This window comes from Uloborus diversus, chromosome 6 (genome assembly GCF_026930045.1).
Source record: "Uloborus diversus isolate 005 chromosome 6, Udiv.v.3.1, whole genome shotgun sequence".
Classification (NCBI taxonomy): domain Eukaryota; kingdom Metazoa; phylum Arthropoda; class Arachnida; order Araneae; family Uloboridae; genus Uloborus; species Uloborus diversus.
Window position 1 is genome coordinate 74,510,848 of NC_072736.1, and position 22,281 is coordinate 74,533,128.

At 34.9% G+C, this 22,281-nt stretch overlaps 1 protein-coding gene across 1 annotated transcript in view; it reads right to left on the bottom strand.

The window, feature by feature from the left end:
• Positions 1–834, bottom strand: part of LOC129225084 (integrin beta-PS-like) — a 53,540-nt gene extending 52,706 nt beyond the window's left edge. The window contains exon 1 of the mRNA XM_054859637.1: positions 648–834. The gene's annotated coding sequence lies outside the window, so the exon portion shown is untranslated. The remainder of the gene's footprint in view (positions 1–647) is intronic.
• Between the last annotated feature and the right edge of the window lie 21,447 nt (positions 835–22,281).

The window sequence follows — 22,281 nt, forward strand, 5'->3', positions numbered from 1 at the left end:
CAACTAAAATAATTTAAATATTTGAAACAACATTATTGAAAAATTCAAAACAAATTTCAATTAGTGCTTTTTTCTTTGATAAAAAGCATCTTTTAAAAAGCAGATGTTTCATGCAATGCAAACACATGTTTTTTTTTTTTTACAATTTGTTTTAACGAAATATTCTAACCCAGGTGACACACTTTTAAATCAAGGAATCGAAATACTCGTAACAATGTACAAAGAATGATTTCAATTAGTTATTTGAAGCGTTATGCAATTCATATGTCACAACTCTAAAAGACCCAACCCAAAACAAATAAAACTTATTAAAAACTGTACGATCGCAGAATTGGTACAAAACAAAAAAACAAAGTTTTACGTGATTTCTACTTCATGACTTGCTAGCTAGGATTGCAGATTTCTAGAGAAAATGTTATTTAAATTTCTTTCGAAGCTATGTATAACATTATATTCTTCGAATTCGGAGCATAACATACGAAACATGTGAAACAAAGTGTGCATCATATAAATTAGAAGGAAGTTTCATAGCAAATTAAGTCATAATATTTAATTTAACGCAATAAAATTTTCAATTTAGAAAAATCAAATTGTTTTAAACAATTTTGAAAGAATTTCAGAATTTACTAAAATTTAAGAAAACTTACCTATGTGAAACTTATACAGTAAGTATTAATAAAATATAGTATGCATCCAAAATAACGGAGTTGTTTTGTTGTATTCGATTTAAAAAATCATGAAATAAAAACAAGCGAATTTTTTTCACATTCAACTAAAATTTAGGGAGAGGCAGCGACTTACAACAGAGACGGAGCATAATATTGCTTTGTCTATTTATGGCTTTGCATGTCATGAAAGAGTCACAGACTATTGCATGACGTCACCGGAAGCTCTCTATTAGTAATCCCTCCCTCACACCACAGGAAAAGCTGATCCTAATGCAATAGCATATAAGTGACATCTTAGTTGGTTAAATCTAGACCACGTGATTACAGATAAACTGCACAGGTTGATTTGTTTCTTTTCCTAAGAGCAGCTTGAGAATAATATTTCAAAGATAAGACAAAAATAGCTTAACAAAGCAAAACTTCTTCTTTTATTTTCTTTTTTATTAAAAGGACCTTTAAGGCAAAAATAAAAGGAATTTTTTCATTTGTTTTGGAAGAAATGAATTAACGAGGCTGTTACTGTTGTTTATTTCTACACATGAAGAATACATGCAAAACTTAACGGGGTTCTAAGCTTATTCAGGTCTGGGGTCCTTTTTGTAGTCCGGACAACTTTTCTGTCGGTGGTAAAAGAGGCCATGTTTGGGGGCGGGGGTACGTTTCTTTTTCTTTTTCTTGGGCAATCACGATTGCTTATTGCTTTCATTTGACTGTTTTTGGCGTCCTTTGATTTTATTTTCCCACCGCCAGCATCCGCACCGTCACCGTCGACGGGCTCCTCACGATGCTGCTCCTATAGCGAAAGCTAAGGCCCCTATATATACTATATAGCGGCTCTAGCGAATATACCCGAATATATCGTCTATATAGCGGCTCTAGCGAAAGCCGTCTACAGGTTGCATCCATGTCCTACACACACGCGCATACCTACGCATATTGACCGTTTCCAAGCGGTAATTCTGTAGACGTGCTAATTCTTGCGTGAACACTAGATGGCACCACTATTTTATTGTTTATTTCATGAAATAAAACTTATATTTTTGTTGAGAAATTCAGTTAGTTTAGCTTTGTTTTAGTGTGTGAGAAGAAGATATTAAAAGTAATCAGTCAGTGCACCTATTGACGTGTAATTTACCAATTAATTAAGAAATAAAATACCTTAAAACTTCATAGCTAATATAATTACTATCTTCTTTTTAAATTAAAAAATAAAAATCTTAATGTTGAAATTCAAGAGAAAATGATCTATGACACCTTATCATGTGTCGATAGGTTTTATGACGGTGTATAACATGTATGTAATGCTCAAAAGTTTACTTTTCATGTTAAAAATTACATTGACTCTTTTTTTTTTTTTTTTTTTTTTTTTTTTTTTAACGGGGCATTTAACATAAAATGGAAATGATTATTTTTTTGAAAAAAAAATTCTGTTCTGTTTCATTCAAATAATCATGCTTTTAATTCTGTCCATCGGGGGGATGGACTGATAGGGGGTATCAGTTCTTATATTATCAAAATTAAAAACCAAATTATGGTTCAATGTTTCTGATTATGAGCTTAAAAATAATTTCAAGAAAAGATCATCATTACCCTTATCAACTTAATATAAATAAATAAAAAGGCAAATTGAGAACCAGAAACTGGTATTGGATTGTAAAAACTACTAACCAGACTGGTCTTATTCATGCAATGTGCATGCATATCTGCCAGACAGCCTGGTTATCCCACCCAGAGGCTGCTGTTTTGTCCTTGTTATGAACTCATCAGTTTGGAACAGTCAATAACCATGCTGGAGGCAAATATCCTCTTATTGGTGCTCAGAGTACCAACAGAATGGCAGTTAAATTAAATTAAGAAAACCAGCGAGAAACACCAGCAATGGTGTTCTTGGGTATTATTAAGGAGTAAGTTACTGCCTTAAGCCAGAGCTAAGGCAGAACTGCAGTTAAACCTCTTGTTAAACCGCCCCTCGAAAAGCCACCGCAGTCGTAATTCACCAAGAAAGATTATGTAAAAAAAGTTGTGTATAGAAATGTAATAAAAATTCTCTCATTAAATTGCCACCCCTCTGTCCAGTACTGGACAACACCGCAGTCTCTGGATGAGATAACTGAGCTGTTGGTATATTGCATGTAGCACTCTTTCGAGATTTTTTTTTATGAAAGCTGCTGAAGGATTTCATAAACATATTGTACATTTAATTGAAAGTAACTTGCCTTTGTATTGTAATTGTCAATTTAGCAGTGCATACAGAGCCTGATCATTCTGACATTGGACATGGGGCACAATTCTATTTCAGGGCCCCCTTAGAGCCCGACAAAGGTTTTTGAGAACACTGGGCATGAAATTCATTTTGTGCCCCACCCCTCCTATTCCTGCTTATTCTATGTAATGAATCTATAAAATATTTCGATACTTGCGTATTAGCACAGCCATGCTAAATTTGGTGGTACCTCATATCAAAATATAGTACTATATATTTAAAAAGTAGAAGTAATATAGTATACAATAATTATTAGAGATGTAGTTGCACTTTGCCCGTTGCAGTAAACCGTAAATATTAAAGTTATCTGTGATATAACTTTTAATAGTAAATACAGACTAAACTGGGAGTGGTTTTAGTATTTGCACAGAGATCAAGTTTTTAAGGGGAATTTTTATCGACAAATAAGAGATTTTTTTCCTTGCTTAGCATTTGCAAAAATATCAATGACATCATTGTACTCTAGATTCTGAGGAAAATTATTATTTATTTTGAATTAACATGATAAATAAAGGAGATTTTGGACCCCCTGAAATCTAAGAGGAGGGGCCTGTGCCCCGCATGCCCCTGCGGTAATCAGGCTCTGATCCTGTATGCTTTGAAGGACCATCCCCATGAACTCTTCTGTCTGTCTTATGCACACAGCGATAGCTGATTTTGTATTTATTAAATCTCCCTTATTTCGGATATGTTGTTGCAACACGACAAGTACGTTTTCTTTCTTCACTGTATTGCTGTAACCAGTTCTGTGTATAATATTAACAAGCATATTTAAGTTAAATCTGTATAAGCCATTCAAAAGAGAAATTAATTCAATTTCTATTAAAACACAAATACAATCTAAGAAATCTTTAACCTAAAAAGGCCCAACATAGCAATTAAGTAAAGAACATTTAAGTACTGGTGGAAAAAACAACAAAACTTAAAGAACAAACTAAACAGAAAATTAATTTTAAAAAATGCTGCAAAACATGGGTAAATAAAACTAAGGGTGAATATGTTCCCCTCTCCCCCCAAAAGGAAGCGATCACACCCCCATCACCAAAAAAAAAAAAAGAATATATATATATATATATATATATATATATATATATATATATATATATATATATATATATATATATATATATATATATATATATATATATATATATATAGGCACATGGATTGTCACATTTTTTTTTAAATTCCAATAATTTAAATCCGCTTTAATTTTGTTTTTCGGGATTATTCGCAATTAAATTAAGAAAAGAAAGTTTAAAACTTACATTTTCAGAATTTTCATCAGTGATTTCTTTTACTTTGAAAGTTAAATTTTAATTTTGATCTTTTGTAATATTAATATTTGAATAAGTAAAGCCGGATAGTAAGCTATCCATGGTTAAAACTTCAAAAGACATAAGACGTTTTTAAAAAGAGCGCAAAAAATGATGAAAAAGTAGTGGCTCCATCTATCCAGCACGGAAGAAACCAAGCCGTCTTACAAAACATATCGTGGCTTACAGAATTACCGCTTGGGAACGGTCGATATGCCATACATACACAACTACATACACACACACCACACAAACACATGCACACACACACGCATACATGCAGACACCCACACACCCACACAAAAACATACACACAACTATACTCACACATTCATGCCAGCACACAGACAAAAACACATATGCCTACACACATACACATACCCCCCCCCCCAACAGATACATTCATTACACACCCACACACTTATGCCAGCATGCCTACACATAAACACATACCCCCACACACAAACACACACGCCTATACACACAATCGTGATTGCGAAAAACATAATTTGAATTTAAGATGTCAAAATTCAAATTATTTTTCCTTTTTTTTTGTGTGTGTGTCTCACTATGTTTGTCTTTTTCTTTGTGATGCATAAAGCTATGCTCTCTTTTTATGTTTTACGCATTTTCAAAGTGTTTGCCTGCTGTCCTTTTTGAATTGCTCGAAAGCAAAATGGGAAGATTGGGCGCAGGGAACATTGGGCGCCGAGCACTGTGGGCGTCGGGAACATTGGGCGCCGAGCATATAGGTTGCCAGGAACATTGGGCCCAATGTGTTTGGCGCCCAATCTAGGAAGATTAGGAGCCGTCGATTGGCGCCGTCAATTGAGCGCCGAGCACTTTGCGTACCCAAAGTTCCCGGCGCCCATCAATGTTCCTGGCGGTCAAAGTGCTCGGCGCCGAATGTTCCCTGCGTATAAATATATATATATATATATATATATATATATATATATATATATATATATATATATATATATATATATATATATATATATATATATATATATATATATATATATATATATATATATATATATATATATATATATATATATATATATATATATATATATATATATATATATATATATATATATATATATATATATATATATATATATATAAAGTTCTGCATTTTGAAACCTTACAAAGAAGGAGTGGATTGTAGATTAGAGTCAAATTCGGAGAAAAATAGGGAAACAATTTTTAAAATTATGTATTCTTTTGCAAATTGGTAGTGCACGGTAGACTCTTTTTTGGAGTAGACACATCGATGAAGCAATCAACAGAGAGATAGAGCGAGGAAGGAGATTTGTTAATGCTTGTTACTTTGCTCACATGGGCTTTCAATACAGTTAGTTTTTGATAACCCCTCCAACCCACCGATAAATACGATGATCAATCATAATATATAAAAATCAATGTCCTGAGATAATATATATACATATATATATACATATATATATACTAGCATTCCCGTACCCGGCATTGCTCGGGTAGTGGAATTAGCTGGGGTTAACAGTGCTTGGTGCACCTAGTTTCGAAAATCCCCTGTAATAATAATTACTTATTTTAATATATAAAAATCTTCTGTACGGACGTTTGTCACCATAAGGCTTTTAAACGGCTGGATCAATTTTGATCAAATTTTTTGTGTGCAAGCATGGTTTCGAAGCGCGATGGATCGAATCGGAAACGTTTTTGTTAATTAATTAATTAATTTGAACATTGGATGGTTATACCTCCCAAATGATTAATATTTATTTTAACCTATTGTTGAGCGAGAACTGAAATAAATATTTAACCTGTTGCCAAAGGACAATAAGAAAGCCAGTTCTGCTTTTTGGAATGAAATTTCCTACTGTGATATGTCAATTGAGAATAGATAAAACGTAGAGAGAGAATGAAGCTTTCCATTTCTTAAAAGCAACGATTTTAGGTCCCGTGATATATTTTAAAGTAAAGTACTGGATGGTTCACGCAAAACGTGTGTTCTGTCGTCATAGTTGAACCATGTGACCGGATCGGTGCTTTAGGTTTTCTTAACCAAATGATCAGAAAGTACCATACCTAGCAACATTTGTTTCTCGACTCAAATCCATCTGAGTTTTGGCACCAATGTCAAAAATACTTTAAGGATTATCTAATTAATCAGTACATTATTAAAGGATAAAATGATGGAATTTAAAGCCGAAACAAATTTTATTTTCGTCCAGATAAATTACAACAGGGTAGTTCTGTACACAAAAGATCAGTGCAGTGGACGATCTTTATCTTTGGTGGAAAGAACAAATTAGGCAATATATGAAGTTTAAAAAGTTTTCGTTCAAAAGATCGGAGCGCTAATCGATCGGAGTTGGCTTCGCTCACTTATCGGCTGGATTACAGTAACGTGGTGGCTTGGCGACTTTGGCTGTAAACAATAGAGTTGTGTGATCATTTGTTTACAATTTAAAGCTACTGTTAATGTAATTTATTGTATATTTTGTTTATTTGGCGAATTATTTCCAATTGCAAAGAGTTGCTTTTCGTTTTTAAAGAGTTTTTAGTCATTTTAGTTGAAGAAAGCGTTTATTTTACATCGTTAGGGGTGGGGGAGGGATGAGTGATTTTCGCTTATTCAGAAAACTGTTTTTACCTTTATCATTTTTTATACGATATCTTTTTCATTGTTTTCTTCTTTTTCATATGGGGGATGTTGCAACGGGATTTCCCGTTTGTTTTAGATGGGTAGTTAGTTTTTTACACTTAATATCTGAGGACGCTTTTTATCCTTTGAGTATGGCTGAAAGAACAAACCATCAAGTACGGGAGAAAAAATAGTTAATAAAACAACTGCTCAGTGGGCATTAGATAAATCAAGTTGTAATAAATATACGCATTCTGACACCAAGCAGCTTAAAACCTTTTCTTTTTACTTATTTTTTTCAACAAAACTACTTCAAACACTTGATAGTTTATTGAATTTTTTTTTACTTTTCAATTTACAAAGTTTGAACAGAACAACGTCTGTCGGGTCCTCTAGTTACCTATAATTTTTCCTAATTTTGGGAGGATCCCGGGGTCCCTGGACTCCTTATATATATGCCCTTGTCCGTAACCGATCTTTAACTGTTATTAACGATCCTTTTAAAGTATTGATTATCTTTGCAAACACAGACCATCCACATTTTATTGTTATACCTATGTTTAAGCAAGAACTTCTTTGTATATAACATTTTTAGTTTTTTTTCCTGGTGCTATAACATTGGCCGTGTGAAAAAAGTCTTCTCTTAAATCGATCCCTGCTACTTTTAATGTATGTCCTTGTGACTTATTAATGGTTATTGCAAAACAAACTTTAACAGGAAACTGCACTCTTCTAACTTCAAAAGGATAGTCCGCCTGTGATGATGTTCTTAAAAACTACGTTTCTAGTTTTGAAAAAATAAAAGCAAAAGACAGAAATATTATGATTTGACTTGAGAAAAGCCTCGAAGAATCACGTGAGAAACAAAAACAATATCAAATTTATAGTTCGCTATCGACCAAAAGTTGAGATGAAGTACTGAATAATGATTTGAATGGAGGAAAGCCTTCGAAAATAAGGAATTTGAATTTCAATGATAGGTTTTAATTTCGCAGAAATTAAGAGGTTTTAATTAATTTCTCCTGAACTAATTGAGATTTCAAAAAATCCTTTCTTAGTGGTTACTTTCGTAATCATGCGGACATGCCTGCCAAATTTCAAGTCTGAAGCTTCAGCGGTTTCGGCTGTGCGTTGATATATATATATATATATATGTATATATATATGTATATATATTATCTCAGGACATTGATTTTTATATATTAAGATATATATCAACGCACAGCCGAAACCGCTGAAGCTTCAGACTTGAAATTTGGCAGGCATGTCCGCATGATTACGAAAGTAACCACTAAGAAAGGATTTTTTGAAATCTCAATTAGTTCAGGAGAAATTAATTAAAACCTCTTAATTTCTGCGAAATTAAAACCTATCATTGAAATTCAAATTCCTTATTTTCGAAGGCTTTCCTCCATTCAAATCATTATTCAGTACTTCATCTCAACTTTTGGTCGATAGCGAACTATAAATTTGATATTGTTTTTGTTTCTCACGTGATTCTTCGAGGCTTTTCTCAAGTCAAATCATAATATTTCTGTCTTTTGCTTTTATTTTTTCAAAACTAGAAACGTAGTTTTTAAGAACATCATCACAGGCGGACTATCCTTTTGAAGTTAGAAGAGTGCAGTTTCCTGTTAAAGTTTGTTTTGCAATAACCATTAATAAGTCACAAGGACATACATTAAAAGTAGCAGGGATCGATTTAAGAGAAGACTTTTTTCACACGGCCAATGTTATAGCACCAGGAAAAAAAACTAAAAATGTTATATACAAAGAAGTTCTTGCTTAAACATAGGTATAACAATAAAATGTGGATGGTCTGTGTTTGCAAAGATAATCAATACTTTAAAAGGATCGTTAATAACAGTTAAAGATCGGTTACGGACAAGGGCATATATATAAGGAGTCCAGGGACCCCGGGATCCTCCCAAAATTAGGAAAAATTATAGGTAACTAGAGGACCCGACAGACGTTGTTCTGTTCAAACTTTGTAAATTGAAAAGTAAAAAAAAATTCAATAAACTATCAAGTGTTTGAAGTAGTTTTGTTGAAAAAAATAAGTAAAAAGAAAAGGTTTTAAGCTGCTTGGTGTCAGAATGCGTATATTTATTACAACTTGATTTATCTAATGCCCACTGAGCAGTTGTTTTATTAACTATTTTTTCTCCCGTACTTGATGGTTTGTTCTTTCAGCCATACTCAAAGGATAAAAAGCGTCCTCAGATATTAAGTGTAAAAAACTAACTACCCATCTAAAACAAACGGGAAATCCCGTTGCAACATCCCCCATATGAAAAAGAAGAAAACAATGAAAAAGATATCGTATAAAAAATGATAAAGGTAAAAACAGTTTTCTGAATAAGCGAAAATCACTCATCCCTCCCCCACCCCTAACGATGTAAAATAAACGCTTTCTTCAACTAAAATGACTAAAAACTCTTTAAAAACGAAAAGCAACTCTTTGCAATTGGAAATAATTCGCCAAATAAACAAAATATACAATAAATTACATTAACAGTAGCTTTAAATTGTAAACAAATGATCACACAACTCTATTGTTTACAGCCAAAGTCGCCAAGCCACCACGTTACTGTAATCCAGCCGATAAGTGAGCGAAGCCAACTCCGATCGATTAGCGCTCCGATCTTTTGAACGAAAACTTTTTAAACTTCATATATTGCCTAATTTGTTCTTTCCACCAAAGATAAAGATCGTCCACTGCACTGATCTTTTGTGTACAGAACTACCCTGTTGTAATTTATCTGGACGAAAATAAAATTTGTTTCGGCTTTAAATTCCATCATTTTATCCTTTAATAATGTACTGATTAATTAGATAATCCTTAAAGTATTTTTGACATTGGTGCCAAAACTCAGATGGATTTGAGTCGAGAAACAAATGTTGCTAGGTATGGTACTTTCTGATCATTTGGTTAAGAAAACCTAAAGCACCGATCCGGTCACATGGTTCAACTATGACGACAGAACACACGTTTTGCGTGAACCATCCAGTACTTTACTTTAAAATATATCACGGGACCTAAAATCGTTGCTTTTAAGAAATGGAAAGCTTCATTCTCTCTCTACGTTTTATCTATTCTCAATTGACATATCACAGTAGGAAATTTCATTCCAAAAAGCAGAACTGGCTTTCTTATTGTCCTTTGGCAACAGGTTAAATATTTATTTCAGTTCTCGCTCAACAATAGGTTAAAATAAATATTAATCATTTGGGAGGTATAACCATCCAATGTTCAAATTAATTAATTAATTAACAAAAACGTTTCCGATTCGATCCATCGCGCTTCGAAACCATGCTTGCACACAAAAAATTTGATCAAAATTGATCCAGCCGTTTAAAAGCCTTATGGTGACAAACGTCCGTACAGAAGATTTTTATATATTAAAATAAGTAATTATTATTACAGGGGATTTTCGAAACTAGGTGCACCAAGCACTGTTAACCCCAGCTAATTCCACTACCCGAGCAATGCCGGGTACGGGAATGCTAGTATATATATATGTATATATATATGTATATATATTATCTCAGGACATTGATTTTTATATATTAAGATATATATCAACGCACAGCCGAAACCGCTGAAGCTTCAGACTTGAAATTTGGCAGGCATGTCCGCATGATTACGAAAGTAACCACTAAGAAAGGATTTTTTGAAATCTCAATTAGTTCAGGAGAAATTAATTAAAACCTCTTAATTTCTGCGAAATTAAAACCTATCATTGAAATTCAAATTCCTTATTTTCGAAGGCTTTCCTCCATTCAAATCATTATTCAGTACTTCATCTCAACTTTTGGTCGATAGCGAACTATAAATTTGATATTGTTTTTGTTTCTCACGTGATTCTTCGAGGCTTTTCTCAAGTCAAATCATAATATTTCTGTCTTTTGCTTTTATTTTTTCAAAACTAGAAACGTAGTTTTTAAGAACATCATCACAGGCGGACTATCCTTTTGAAGTTAGAAGAGTGCAGTTTCCTGTTAAAGTTTGTTTTGCAATAACCATTAATAAGTCACAAGGACATACATTAAAAGTAGCAGGGATCGATTTAAGAGAAGACTTTTTTCACACGGCCAATGTTATAGCACCAGGAAAAAAAACTAAAAATGTTATATACAAAGAAGTTCTTGCTTAAACATAGGTATAACAATAAAATGTGGATGGTCTGTGTTTGCAAAGATAATCAATACTTTAAAAGGATCGTTAATAACAGTTAAAGATCGGTTACGGACAAGGGCATATATATAAGGAGTCCAGGGACCCCGGGATCCTCCCAAAATTAGGAAAAATTATAGGTAACTAGGGGGCTATCGCCCCCTGCTCGCTATCGCTCGCCAACCCCCGGAACTGCTTACGCAGTTCCCTGTGGATCGCTTCGCGATCCATGCTCGCTTCGCTCGCTCGCTGTATGCCAATACATTAGCCTAGCTAAAATTTTCCGTAAAAATTAAAGTTGGTAATTGCATTTAGGTCACCATCCATTTAACCAATATGAAAATTACGTTCATAATGTTAATTTGTCTGCTTTAGCCAGATTTTCGACAGTTTAACTTTGCTGTATGTAAGATGACTGCCTTGGCAATGTGCACAACTTTACCATTATAGATACAAAAGTGTCTGTCATTGCTTTGGAGAGATTGCACTTCTACCTGTTGGTCCGCGGAAGGTATTTTATTTCCCTTCTACCACCCATTGGAAAACCAATGAAGGCATTCCCCTATCCGCCACCTGGGGACGCGCCCTCTAGGGGTTACAGGCTCCCCCGAGGGATGTATTTACATTATTTACACTCTTATATATTTACATATTTACACTCTTATATATTTACATATTTACACTCTTATATATTCTAATCTGAGAAAACTTCCTCATATACACAATTAAAAATGTCCCGTTTGGGAGCCACAACTGACACTGCTTCAAAAGATCTTGTTCTTGATAATGCCACATAGAGCTGGCCATGACTAAAAACAGGCTCAGAGAGCACCAAACATATTTTCTCAAACGTTTGTCCTTCTTGTTGTTATTCTGAATCCTTGCCACGTCACGAACAAAAAATGGTTTAACTAAAAACGCGAAAACTCGCCAAGGCTACTTTGCTTGCACAATACTAAAACTACTATAACCCTAAACAAATTTGGCGAAACCTTTCAGCTGAGAATAAAAGGAATAAAGTAAATTCTTTCTCGGTTATTCATTTTGAACTGAACTGTCGTACTGAAGCAGAGAATAGACGACGCTCAAAGCGCCTACGCGTTCAAAACAACATTGCCGATGAACATGATTGTGGAGCAATGTGTGAAGAATGCGAATTTTGTGGTGCTCTTTATTGGCAGAAAGAGCGTAATACTGCAAATAAATATACTAAATGTTGCCATGACGGAAAGGTGCGGTTACCGGCATTGTGTGACGCACCTGATCTGTTGAAGGAACTGCTGACTGAAAATTCCCCAGCCGCTAAAAATTATCGGCAGCGAATCAGAGAATACAACTCTGGAAATGGCTCGTCTTAAATTGGATTCAAGAACGGTTTCCTGCCTTCTTTGAGCTTTTCTTTGCTGATTAAGGTTGAAATGGGCCACAGCCCGACTCAAACTCATCTCAAAAAAAAAAAGTTCGTTGAGTATTCTGTGATTCAAGATTTCAAAACAACGTAGAAGTTTGTTTACATGATTTATCGGCGAAGTGTTGCCAACAGAGGTTTAGAAATTCACCCCTTCATTTGCCGGCACGTAAGAGAATTATATATATAGACTAGAGGACCCGACAGACGTTGTTCTGTTCAAACTTTGTAAATTGAAAAGTAAAAAAAAATTCAATAAACTATCAAGTGTTTGAAGTAGTTTTGTTGAAAAAAATAAGTAAAAAGAAAAGGTTTTAAGCTGCTTGGTGTCAGAATGCGTATATTTATTACAACTTGATTTATCTAATGCCCACTGAGCAGTTGTTTTATTAACTATTTTTTCTCCCGTACTTGATGGTTTGTTCTTTCAGCCATACTCAAAGGATAAAAAGCGTCCTCAGATATTAAGTGTAAAAAACTAACTACCCATCTAAAACAAACGGGAAATCCCGTTGCAACATCCCCCATATGAAAAAGAAGAAAACAATGAAAAAGATATCGTATAAAAAATGATAAAGGTAAAAACAGTTTTCTGAATAAGCGAAAATCACTCATCCCTCCCCCACCCCTAACGATGTAAAATAAACGCTTTCTTCAACTAAAATGACTAAAAACTCTTTAAAAACGAAAAGCAACTCTTTGCAATTGGAAATAATTCGCCAAATAAACAAAATATACAATAAATTACATTAACAGTAGCTTTAAATTGTAAACAAATGATCACACAACTCTATTGTTTACAGCCAAAGTCGCCAAGCCACCACGTTACTGTAATCCAGCCGATAAGTGAGCGAAGCCAACTCCGATCGATTAGCGCTCCGATCTTTTGAACGAAAACTTTTTAAACTTCATATATTGCCTAATTTGTTCTTTCCACCAAAGATAAAGATCGTCCACTGCACTGATCTTTTGTGTACAGAACTACCCTGTTGTAATTTATCTGGACGAAAATAAAATTTGTTTCGGCTTTAAATTCCATCATTTTATCCTTTAATAATGTACTGATTAATTAGATAATCCTTAAAGTATTTTTGACATTGGTGCCAAAACTCAGATGGATTTGAGTCGAGAAACAAATGTTGCTAGGTATGGTACTTTCTGATCATTTGGTTAAGAAAACCTAAAGCACCGATCCGGTCACATGGTTCAACTATGACGACAGAACACACGTTTTGCGTGAACCATCCAGTACTTTACTTTAAAATATATCACGGGACCTAAAATCGTTGCTTTTAAGAAATGGAAAGCTTCATTCTCTCTCTACGTTTTATCTATTCTCAATTGACATATCACAGTAGGAAATTTCATTCCAAAAAGCAGAACTGGCTTTCTTATTGTCCTTTGGCAACAGGTTAAATATTTATTTCAGTTCTCGCTCAACAATAGGTTAAAATAAATATTAATCATTTGGGAGGTATAACCATCCAATGTTCAAATTAATTAATTAATTAACAAAAACGTTTCCGATTCGATCCATCGCGCTTCGAAACCATGCTTGCACACAAAAAATTTGATCAAAATTGATCCAGCCGTTTAAAAGCCTTATGGTGACAAACGTCCGTACAGAAGATTTTTATATATTAAAATAAGTAATTATTATTACAGGGGATTTTCGAAACTAGGTGCACCAAGCACTGTTAACCCCAGCTAATTCCACTACCCGAGCAATGCCGGGTACGGGAATGCTAGTATCGTAATAAATCTCTACTCATAATAAAATTTTTAATGATTGATTATTCCTTCTTGATGCGTGGGAGGTGTCTTTATTCGTGTTGAAATTTCAGTCAGAATATGAGACCATGGCGGGTTTCAGAGCTATGTATGAAATATTGTTTATTCATGTTTCAAAGATTATGTTTCCATTCATTTGTTGCCGTGAAATATTTCGCTTGATTCAAGAAGTATAAACGTGGTTAAAAGCATTAAATAAATATATTTTCATACCATAAATATTTACTCTTCCAAGTCTCTAATAGCAGGTTTTTCTATGTGTGTAGCTTTTTCGCTTCATATGAATTAGTAATCATTTCTATGAAAACACTATTTTTACTTCCTTTTACAAAAAAGGAAGTATTGTATTCGCGAAAAAATTTTCACTCAAAAATCGCCCTTAATTTCCATTTTGCTCACCCCCAAATGAATGTTGAGTTTTTTTTTCGATTCGACCACATGCGGAAAAGTGCCTAAGAATGTATAGACACGCGAAATATCCATTTTGACCATCACCGAGGTAATTACAACGACTTTTCTCGTGACGTCTGTATGTATGTGCGTATGTGTGTATGTGCGTATGTGCGTATGTGCGTATGTGCGTATGTATCTCGCATAACTCAAAAATGGTATGTCCTAGAAAGTTGAAATTTGGTACATAGACTCGTAGTGGGGTCTAGTTAAATATAAAATGATCAGTAGTACAAAAGTGCTAAAAATAGGTCACAATCACAAATAAAAGTAAGTTTAAAAATAGGTGACAAGAAAGTAGCATACTGCCCTGAACAGTTCATAATTTATACGCTTTTGTAAGAAATAAAATTGAAGCACACTTTGACGAGCAAACATTGAAGCACACACTGAATTTAATACATTTTGGCATTCCTCCTCCCTACAAACTCCAATTTGTTAGAAATTTTAAAATTCAAGGTTTGTAGTCACACTTTTCGAAGTTTTCAATCACTTGAAAATATTTTTTTTTTTAAGAATTGTCATTTTTATTAGCACGCAATTTTTCCGGTGTTAGGTGCCCCCAGTAAAGCGGGGGCCCTAAGCTATAGCTTGTTCGCTTATACGTAAATCCGGCCCTGAGAACCACAGGGGCGGACTGGCTCCTCCAAGGTGCCAACCTTGACTACCAAAGGCAGCAATGAAAAAAAAAAGCAATTAAAAAAAAATCAACTTGAATTCTGAAATTTTGAATTCAAAATATGTTTTTCGCAATCACGAGTTGCGACAGGACCCTGCTCATTGGGGGCTATTTTTTCTAGAAACGGCTTCTGTCTCCCCCAAGCCTACCCCTCCTCCTGGGCGGTTACGTATGTATAGTTGTGTGTGTGTGTAGACTTGTGCGTGCATGTGTAGGCTTGTGTGTGTGCGTAGACCTGTGTGTATGCACATAGGCGTGTGTGTATACACGTAGGTAAGTGTGTATGTGTGTAAAGGTTTGTGTGTGTGAGCGAATGTGTGTATATGAGCGCGCGTATGTGTAGGACATGGACGCCACCGACCAGGAGAAATGGATTCCAGGAGGCAGTGCTCGGAGTGCCTACAGTGGACGGTCGGTGGTGATGCTGAAGAGGCTCCTGGTCCAAGCTGAAAAAGGCATGGACATCAAAGACGGTGGAAATGAGAATAACATGCAATCGTGATTCCTCAAAAATATATACAGTGGCTCCCAAAAGTCTTCGTACACCTACGACTTTCAACGAAATAGTCCCCAATCAATTGGTTAGAATTAATATTTCGGAATAGGTATTTAATTATAAGATCTGTGATCAATTTGTAACAAAACTACATGAAAAGTTTTTAAAAAATATTAAAACTTAATTTTTTAAAAATCAAAAATCAAAAAGTGCCGGAAATTTTATCTCACAAAAGTCTTTGTACACTTTATAAAATGTCTATATATTATTGAATGATCTAACTTTTGATTAAGTTATTAATTAGTAGAATATCATACAGTATTCATAACACCTTTTAAACTTCTGGTAATAGATTTCATTTTTTTTCTATCTTTTTTTTTGCGTAATTTCTGAGTAAGTGTTCTACCACACTTCGAGTCTTACTGTTTCTAGCTCTATTTTCGTTTTAAAGCCCTATTTTCGTAATCTAGCCTCCAGATATCTCTAAATACGTTACATTAAGTTAAAATCTGGAAATTTAGGGGGTATTTTTTAACCTTTAGGACAATTTTCTTTGCACTAGACGCAAATGTTGAAAACCGTGTGCTTCTTATCGCTATGTTGATAAAAAAAACAAAGTTGTTTCAATAACCAAATTTTTGGCTAAGAGTTCAAAATTGGTTTTTAAAATATTTAAAGGAACAGCATGATTCATTATTTCATCAAAAAATTACAAACTACCAAGTCCTGATGCTGATATGCACCCTCACACTAGAAAACCTCCACCGTCCTGATTAACTGATCCAAATAAGTTCTTAAGATTAAGTGCCTATTTTTTTTCTTCTACTTACAGTTATATAACAATTTAACCAAAAATGTTGAATTAATTTTTATCTGTAAGTAAGACGTGATTCTAAAACGTTTTTAGCTTATTTATAATTTATTTTGCGACGAAAAGCGTAAGGTTTCTGTTTTTCGCACGACCAAGAAAATTTCTGCGAAAAGAGGTCCCATTTAATCCAGCTAATCAGAGAACTTGGCGAACAATTTTAGGTAAAAATTAAATGTAATATGTTTTATTTAACTCTGCGGAAACGTTTCAGCACTCAAATGTGTATTTTTCATAAATTCTTCAACTTTAAATCTTCGATCACGTTTCGTCAACTTTACCGGTTGACCTTTTCTTACCTTGTTTTCGGTCCGATTCCTTTCTTTAAAGCATTTTATCAAGCACTTTACTATACAAACAAATGAATTAACTAATTTTAGAGACATTTCAAACCAATTTACCACTACTGTGGGAAAAAAAACTCAAATTTTGAATGGTGCTTGTGGTTTTTTTTACGAATACCAGCCATTTTACACTAAAAAGCACAATATTAAGGAATAAATAAACAAAAAATTAAAGCCAAATGACTAAAAAGGGTCAACACAATGCAAAAATATTAATAAAACGGCATATGACAATTTTAATCATGAATTTATTCGAAAATATTTGAGTGTACGATGACTTTTGTGGCGTGTTATTTCTCTGTATTTTCGTTTTCTGACCCATTTCAAAAAGAAGATCCGTCAATATTTTGAAAAAACCAATAGGTTGTATTTAGAATGATATAGGAATGATGTGAAAAAATATTGGACTTCATATTCGAATTCAGTTTCGAGTTATTTTGGTTTTACTAAAAAATTTCAAAGTGTACGAACACTTTTGGGAGCCACTGTGTATATATATATATATATATATATATATATATATATATATATATATATATATATATATATATATATATATATATACATATATATATATATATATATATATATATATATATATATACATATATATATATATATATATATACATATATATATATATATATATATATATATATAATATATATATATATATATATATGTATATATATATATATATATATATATATATATATATATATGTATATATATATATATATATATATATATATATATAAAAAATAATTTGAATTTTGACATCTGAAGTTCAAAATACGTTTTTCGCAACCACGGGTGTGTGTGATGTGTGTGTACGTAGGCGTGTGCGATTGTGTCTGTGTGCAGGCATGAGTGTGCGCGTAGGCGTATGTGTTTGTGCCTGTGTGCAGGCATGAGTGTGTGTGTGTGTGTAGAATATGAAAGCAGCTTGGAGAGGGTTTTCGCTAGAGCAGCAGCATCGGGAGGAGCGGGACGACGGTGGAGCTGCAGATAGAGGCGGGGGGGGGGGGGGGGGGAATAAAATCATAGGACATCAAAACCGTCAAGTGAGAACAATGAGCAATTTTTTTTTGCTCAAAAAAAAAAAAAAAAAAAAAACAAAAAACAAAGGGGCAAAAAAAAAAAAAAAAAAAAAAAAAAAAAAAAAAAAAATCTACTTGTGTGTGTCTTTGTGTGGGCGTGCGCGTGTGCGTATATGTACGCATGCGTTTGTGTGTGTCTGTGTGCGTTTGTGTGTGTGTATGTGCGATCGTGTGTGTAGGCGTTCGTGTGTGTATGTGTGTAAGTATGTGTATGCGACAGTGTGTAGGCATGCGTGTGTGTATGTATGCGTGTGTGTGTAGGATATGGATGCAACCTGGGGACGGTTTTCGCTAGAGGAGCAGCATCGGAAGGGCCGGTCGATGGTGGTGCTGCAGATGAAGGCGGGGGAAAAATAAAATCATAGGAATTCAAAACAGTCAAATGAGAACAATAAGCAATGTGATTGCTCAAAAAAAAAAAAAAAAAATGTGCACAGTGTAAAAGCGCAAAAAAAAAAAAAAAAAAAGCACAAAAATGTTTAAGGACGTAAAAGAATTAAAAAGAAAAAGAGAGTCCTCTGAACCTTCGAGAACGTAAATAAAGTGTGTAGTCAGATGTGTGCGTGCAGGTGTGTGTATGTGCATGTTTACAGGCATGCGTAGGGCATAGAGCCACCACCCAGGTTTGGTCCTGCTCACGGAGGGCGGTGGACAGTGGAGTTCGCATAGTACAAGTTTTAGAATTATAAGTTCAGCGTTGAATAATAGCAAACGATTTGTAAAATGGTGACAAGAATTTATCCTCCAAAAAAGGAGTAAAATAAAAAAGGGGGGACCACAGGTTTGAGGGTGCAAAAAAGAAAAAACAACAAAACACCGAAGACACTTAGGTTTGTGAGCGCAATAAGAAAGGAGAAAAAAACTAAATTACGCGCGTTCGAGGGTGCAAATAAAGCAAACGGAAAATAAAAAGTTCGAAGGCTCAAAGGAAAAAAAAACAGAAGGTGCACAGGTTCGAGGGCATAAAAAAAAAGAAAGAAAACGAAGGAGCTCAATTTTGATGGCAAAAAAAAAAAAAAAAAAAAAAAAAAAAAAAAACGAGGGGCCGACCAGATTTTAAGGGCGTAAAAAAAACAAAGGCGCATAGATTCAAGGGCGCAAAAAAAAAATGAAAGAAAGAAAGAAAGAAACGAAGTTGCACAGGTTTGAGAGCACAGACAAATAATAATAATAATAATAATAATAATAACAAAAAGTGCACAGTTTTGAGTGCGTAAAAACCGAAGGCACACCAAAGTTCAAGGGTGCAAAAGATTGACAGAAATAAACGAAGTCGCACTGGTTTTTAGGGCGAAGAAGAAAAAAAATAATAATTTGAATTTTGTTATCTTGAATTCAAATTATGTTTTTCGCAATCACGAGTGTTTGTGAGTATGTAGGCGTGTGGGTTTGTGTGTGCGGGGTATGCGTGTTTGTGTGATGGGGGGTATGTGTGTGTACGCATGAGTGTGTGGGTAGTTGTGTGTATGTGAATTGTAGGTGTTTGTGTGTGTATGTGTGTAGGTGTATGTATGTGTGTATGTGTTTGTGTGTGTGTAGGTGTATATATGTATGTGTGTGTGTAGGTGCGTGTATGTATACGTGTAAGTGTAGGATATTGACGAAACATGGAGACAGTTTTCGCCAGAGGAGCAGCATCGTCAGGAGCCGGTGGTCGACGGTGATGCTGCAGAGGGTGCTGGCGGGGGAAAATAAAATCATAGGACATCAAAACAGTTAAATGAAAGCAATAAGCAATCGTGATTGCTCAAAAAATATATAATTAATTTGAACTTTGACATCTTGAATTCAAAATATGTTTTTCGCAATCACGAGTTCCGACAGGGCCCTACTTATTGGAGGCTATTGTTTCTAGAAACAGCTCCTGTCCCCCGAAGCCTACCCCTCCTATTGGGCGGTTACGTGTGCATAGTTGCGTGTGTGTGTGTGTGTGTGTGTGCAGGGTGTATGTATGTGTAAGCGCACTTGCGTGCATGTGCAGGCTTGTGTGTATGCGTAGACCTGTGTGTATACACGTAGGCGTGTGTGTATATGTGTAAATGCTTGTGTACATGAGCGTGTGTGTGTGTGTGTGTGTGTGTGTATGAGCGCGCGTGTGTGTAGGACATGGACGCCATCGACCAGGGAAAATGGATTCCAGGAGGCAGTGCTCGGAGCCGCGCCTGCTGAGGCTGATGGGCGGTGGTGCTGGTGTGCCTGGTCCAAGCTGAAAAAGGAACCACAACATCAAGGACGGTCAAATAAAAGCAATAAGCCATCGTGATTGCTCAAAAAAAAAAAAAAATTAATTTGAATTTTGACATTTTGAATTCAAATGATGTTTTTCGCAATCACGAGTGTGTGTGTTTGTGTGTGGGGGTATGTGTGTTTGTGTGTAGGGGGTATGTGTATGTATGTGTTGGCATGTGTGTTTGTGTCTGTTTGTGGGTAGTTGTGTGTACGAATATGTGTATGTGGGGGGGGGGGGTATTGTCGTGAAGCTCGACATATATTTTACGGATCTCCTCTCTTTCTCCACTATCCTTGATCTCTATGTACGCAACGCTGACCTCCATTGCTCTCGGACAGAAGAAGAAGCACTTCGGTCGAAATGTTTTAAAAATGTGTATGGCAACACAGAGTTGAGCTCATGTGGCTGTGGCGCACGTGGGAAAAAGTCAGTTGAGCCACATCCGTTGCCTGTATCGTCGTGACTCCTTTTTTCTTTTCTTCAACAATTATCATCACCCGTCTCTTTTTTTTTATAAAAATGGAACATCTATAAAATAAGTTCTACATCAGATGACCTGCGGACATGTAAGAATCGCCTGAACGCTCCACTACGGTCCTGAATAGTGATAAAAATGATCCGCGAGCGTGGAATTTCGCGTGGACTCTTCAACTGCGCTTCGTGAATGATAGAGATGTCCTCTAGGAATGGATCGGGCAAGGCTGCCCGCTGCTCACCGGCATCCGAATTGAGCCGTGCGAACTGAACCATGCCCAAAGTGATGTATAAGAAGCGTTCCATTGTGTGATCGTCCTTCTTTTCGGGAGTCAGGATATATGTGGAGTTAGTGGAAGGAGATCGCCGGCATCCGCACCAGCCAGTCAAGTCCCCAAAGTAACAGTAAATGAATCGTCTTTTTATCTACAATTTGTGTCCTTATTTCTCCAGGTACCTTTTTTTATATCTCCAATCCCAGATGATAAGTCACCATGGATACATTACCTTTTCTATGCACGTGCACAAACTGGGGAGGATCGTGATACGAATGGGTTATACATACATATTTCACACAACGCAAAAATCTAAGTTCTTTAACAATTACATTTAAAATTCTACTACAACTTCCCCACATAAATTTGGTGCCGTTGACCTTCCTCACCTGTTTGTTTGCGTGCACGGGAAAAGAAAATGAATTTTTATAGAAATAATGAACAATAGTAAAATGAAAGAACTCTATGATAATATTTTTTTAAATGAAAATGATCTTATCAGTATTATATGTCATCGAGAATTTTTAAATGTGATATATGATGTTTTTTACATGTGTTATGTTTTAATTACTATTTTAAATAAGGAGTGTGTTTTGAGTACGATGTATTTCATCTAAATGTTTTTTTTTAAAAAAATTGGAAAATTTTATAAGACTTGTAAGTCTTAAGTAAGAATATGCCTAATACTAGAAATCAGACACGGGATAATATGCCAAAGGATGTGACTCACTCTTCGGGGACACCCAGTTCCTCCGACCGGCCAGGTGTACACCCACACTTAAATATATCAATTCAAAATTTTGACGGAAGTGAGGATATGATTAAATTTTTTTTCTCCCAACTTAATGATGTCCAAACATATAATAATTATACCCAAGGCATGATGATCAGTTTGATGAAATCAAAATTAACTGGTAATGCTTTAAAATATTTCATTGAGTGCCCCGAATTCCAAGAAATTCAGACCATTAAAGAAGCTAAGATCATATTTGAGAAATTCTTCTCCTCAAATAACAAAATAGTATCAGTTACAGAGTTTAATAACATAAAATTGTTACCAGCGGAATCAATTAAGTCTTTAGCTCATAGGATTGATGCAATGGCGGT